Below are 5,629 nucleotides of genomic sequence, written 5' to 3'. Positions count from 1 at the left end.
TTAAAAAAATCACGATAGAAAAAAAGAGTACTCATCTATTTCAATTACAAATCAAGAAAAATAGAATGAACGAAAGACAAAGACTTCAAACTTGTTTTATTGTTTTGATTGGCATTCCTGATGCCTTGATCCCTTTTCTTTCAATAAAAGTTTTACTTTACTGATAAAAAAAGAATGAACGAAAGACAAAGCAATAGAAACAACAACTTACACTTATTCTGGGAAAACGACCTTTGCACTTAATTTATAAAGTAACTGCATTTGATCTATATAATATTTATACATTTTCATGATCTTGAATTCGAATTTAAAAGGGTACACAATTATAAAATGATTTATTATCATAAATATATAATTTCTTTGTGTGTTAAATATAACTATTTTATAAATTAAATGCAATATTCTTAAATTTTATATTAAGGGTGCGTTCTCTTTGGTTGTAAATTTATCATGAGAAAATGAAGGATAAACAAAAATTAACCCTTTAAATCATTCATTTCTTTTCTCACATTTCCTAGTTGACCCTTACTCATTCCTCATTTACACTATAAATGAGGGATAATATTATCCCTCCAAAAATAGTGTGATAATATTATCCCTTCTTTATAGTGTAAATGAGGAACGAGTAAGATCAAGTAGGAAATATGAAAAAAAAAATGAAGAATTTAGGAATTAAATTTTATTTATTCTTTTTTTATACTACATGATAAATTTACAATAAAAAAGAACGACACCAAATGGATTCATATTAAAACTCAACCCTCTGTACATAGACACACACGTATAAAAGTTAAATGATAGGCCCCTACTTTATATATGCCCGATCGAATTGCGTGAACGTGATAAGTAGCGAAATGTGTAAGGATTTACATTTATTTATCTCTTTATTGATCCGATAAAAATATATAATTTCCGTACAAAAGTTAAAAATAAATAGTTAACTTACTATAGGAAAATGGCTATTATATATGTAGGAAGTATAATAATAATTGACAAGTAGTAATATAATTGGTATCGACATAAACATGATTGTTCAATGGTACATCTCCTTTCGGTTTTTTTATTAAATTACATGATATATATATATATATATATATATATATATAGGGAGAGGTTCAAGAAAGAACCATAAATAAAAGAAGACCGGAAAACCATTTTCAGCCATTCGATCATCAAGATCTACGGTGGATGCATCATCTTGTTGGATGAATGCAGATCCTGGGTTCGAATCCTGAAGGGAGCATTTTTTTTAATTTTTTTAGTGCATTAATTTTAACAGTGAATGCATTAATTTTTACAGTGGATGCATTAGATTTGATGGTTCTCCGGTTCTCACAAATAATGTAGTTCTCTAGAACCACACCATATATATATATATATATATATATATATATATATATATATATATATATATAGTACCGTAGTTTTCATAGGATTATGCAGTACCATGTCTTAATGTAGTACCGTAGTGTCCAATCTTGACCACACATTTGAGACATGTGGCGCATCAAAATTGTGACACGTGACAAAGAGCTTCCAAGGCATTTCAAGGAAAAATATGCAGATGGATAAAAATTGTGGACGGAGAGAGTAATTTTTAAAATTTTATCAAAATAGACATATTTTTACATGCATATAATATCACATAAAAATGCATAAAGCTTGACACAAAAAATGCATAACTTTAAACAGAAAAATGCATTTCATTTTTATAAATTTTGTATTTTCGTCGCCCCCACCCCACACCACCCCCCAACCCTCCCCACCACCACCCCCTACCCCACCACCCAAAAACAGACATGTTTCACATGTATATAAAATTACACAAAAAAACATAAAATTTCACATAAAAAATGCATTAAATTATATAAAAAATGCATTTCATTTTTACAAATTTGGTATTTTCGCCACCCCACCCCTGCACCACCCCCCCAAGCCAAAAAAAATCACAAATCTATTTTTTTTATTGTTGGCCGCCCTCCCCCGCCAATTTTTATTTATTTATTTTTTTCATTTTTTTCAAAAAAATGTTTTTTTGACCCCTGCCCCCTCCCCCCAAAAAAAAAGAAAAAGAAAAAATTGGCTTGGGGGAGGGGGAGGGGGTTGTGGGGGTGTGGGGTGGGATGGCGAAAATACCAAATTTGTTAAAAATGTAATGCATTTTTGTTTAAATATTTTCTAAATAATAAAAACAATTCTCATAATTAAAAAATACTCCATCCGTCCCAAACGAAATGTCCTATTTCTTTTCGGCACGGAGATTAAGAAATGTGTATAAAGTAGATAAAGTGGGTTGGTATAAATTATTTAAATATTAAGTATAGAGAGAGAGTGTGTGTGTGTATTGCCAAAAAAGGAAATAGGACATTTCGTTTGGGACAGCCCAAAAAGGAAAACGAGACATTTCGTTCGGGACGGAGGGAGTAATAATTTACAAGTAACTCGAAAAATTATCTATTTGTTTAAAACAAATTATAAATTATGACTTACAAATAGTTTAGAAATATATAAAGAATTATAATTTTTTTTAATGAAACCTTAATATATAAATAATTCGAAATCGAGCTCAAATTTGAATTCGAATTTGAAATCGAGCTTGAAATTCGAACCAAATTCGAGCTCGAGATAAATAAATAATTAATGAGCCAAATTTTAACCAAACTCGAACTTAGTATTATATAAACGAGCCGAGCTCGAGCTCATTTTAAAGCTCGAATTTGAGCTCGAGTCGAACTCAAACCGAGCCAAATTTTCATGAACCAAGCCTAAACAGCCCTAATCTTAACTTTATCGTTTAGGGTAGGCCTTTTCATCGATGAGAAATGCAAGATAGATATATCTCCCCGTCCATTTATCATATGCATTTTCAATCAATTTCATATGCAACAGCACAATTTGTGGACTTTACGCTGCAGGGCCCTTGGGCCTCCCACCCACCCAACTTCATTCCTCTGATATGCTTTTTGTTAATCTTGACATTTCATCTTCATAATCATAATCACTAATGTAGGCAGACATTTTCTTTAGAGAGTCCAATTTATTCAACTTATTTTTATTTTTTTTTGAAAGTTACAATCGTATTACTATTTTGAATTATAGTATTACAATATTAAAAATTACAAAATAGCGCTCATAACTAAATTCTTTTTTCTAATTACGTCTTAATATTCATATTCCAAATAACTAAAAGATTTAATATAATCATCACAAATTTAAAACTAATTATATCTTGAAAAAATCTAATAAGTTAAACACTTATAAATAACCAAACAATCCATAAAAGCTACAAAAATTAAAATAATTCAACATTGAAGCAAAGTATGTCAATGTATAGAATATTAACATATAAAAGTAAAATATTAATTTTTAATACAAATCCACAATAAAATCTAAATCTAAGTTCTGTTCGTAGGATGAGAAATAAATATACAATCTCAGACAAATATATGGCATGTTTATCAGGTTGTTGATGTAGGAGGGTTTATCCGAAGCATGTAAAACTCTATGTATTCTTTTAGTTCAAGTGTCTTACGTTTACATATTATTGAATTGTCATCGGCTAGCACATCATATTTGCATGAATTTAAGAAAACGATGTTCTATTTATTGTTACATGAATTTAATCTTTGCCACGTCAGATTTGATTTGGAAAAATATTAATTGCGTACGAAATTTTAAACAAATTAAAAATTTGTGGATTTAGAGTTTGAAAGAAAGGTGATATGCAAAATCAATTTACGGTGATTATTCGTATATTTAGAGAGTAATACTATATTTTAGTTAAACTGAACTAATTGAATACATATTTAAAAGGAATTTGGGTTAGCAACAGTTTGGTGGTTTCAATTAAAGTAATGCCCCCTTCTCTAACCACACCGTTAAGTTAAGTTGTGTTGTGGAAATTCCCTTATTGTCTGTGATCTGTGAGACTGAGACAGCATGGGGTTGAATTAATGAGAAAGAATCAACGATGGTGAGGCCAATGCCAGAGTATGAATTTGGACATACCACTGGTGTACATGTGGAATCCGGTGGGCGGTGGCACGAGTATTTGAGGTCGGCAATCGACTACTTGGAGCTGAAGATCACGAGCTGGGTGCGGCGAAACGGATTCCGGGTGGGGGAAGCCAAGCCGCCCAGTTTATGCTGATCTAAAATTGCATCTAAGATTTATAGAGATTAGAGAGAAACCAGCTCTTAAGGGCGCATGCCATCTAAAATTCAGTATCCATTCTTCACATATCAACATTCTCAACATGCTCTGCAACGTATCTTGCTTCCCTTTTTGTGCCTGCTTTCTTTTTAAAAAGTAATCGTCATTTCTCAAATAGTTCCACTTCTAATGACATTTTCTAATTTATGTTTTATTATTATTTTTTTTATTCTCGGAATCTTTCTTTCCTTCTGTACTACTTGTGCCCCTGCACTATGCGCAGAATAATGTAATGTATTATTTTTAGATGTAAATTATAAATATAACTTTTTTTTATAAGTTTTGATGTTTATTGTTTATATTTATACACATGCACTTTGTATTTTTCATAATTAAATTTTTATAAAAAATAATAAGAATTTTACATTAATAAATTTATTAATAATTTAAAATATCACAAAAAAAATAATATCACCTTCGTCCACGAAAAAATATTCTACTTTTCCCTTACTTTTCACTTTTTACCACTGCCAATATAAATTACAACACATTTTCACCACTTTCAAGTCTTAATACACTCAAGAACCTTTTCTCCACTATCAATATTGTTGCACAATTCTTTTAAAAAGAAATAATTATGCAACTCCATCCTAAAAAGTTCTTTCATGAACAAAGGGAGTACAATATTACAAAATAAATCTCAATACATACTAACTTCAAAATAAAATTACAATTGAATTTTTTTTATTATGCATTAATTTAATAGGAGTACTATTTAACGGTGTACATATATATTCTTTATATTACACGTGGGTAAATGGCCTCGCAATCAAATTATAAAAAGACTAACCCATCACTTTTAAAGAGAAAATTTTAATTTATTATAGAAATGCAATCTTGTCCTTTTTTTTGTGGGAAAATTTAGTGGACATATTTGCATAGCACTCACTTTACCCACAAAATTGTAATTATAATAAAATAGATGACCTTGTAGCAAAACGATGTCTAAAAAATACTCCCTCCGTCCACGATTTAATGCCCTACTTTGATGTGGGTACGGAGACTAATTAATAAGCAGAAAATTTGCGTTGCATTTCTTGGGAAGGCCAAACGACACATTGAGTTTGTGAAATAATCGATGGCTACAGTATACAATAAACTAATGCAGGGCCAAAAAAAAAAGTTTGATAATTTTGCATATATATATTTTGGCGGGAAAAACTTGGGATGCAACTCTCCTTTAGTATAATAGATAATAGATAGATTTGGTTTCCTGAATTTCATTTTAAATGTACCTTTTATATTCAAACCTTATGCAACATGATCTTATTTGTTCTCTAATGACTTTTGCAACTCCTTAGCTTTTCAAAACTGATTGCACTTCATCTACAGTTACGGCGGTTTCCCTTCCATAGAGCATAACATCTTTTAGATGCTCAAAACACTTTGGCAAAGCATTAAGGGGGATAATGGCTT

The sequence above is a fragment of the Salvia miltiorrhiza genome, chromosome 1 (assembly GCF_028751815.1).
Source record: "Salvia miltiorrhiza cultivar Shanhuang (shh) chromosome 1, IMPLAD_Smil_shh, whole genome shotgun sequence".
NCBI lineage: Eukaryota > Viridiplantae > Streptophyta > Magnoliopsida > Lamiales > Lamiaceae > Salvia > Salvia miltiorrhiza.
This window is presented reverse-complemented; position numbering follows the sequence as displayed.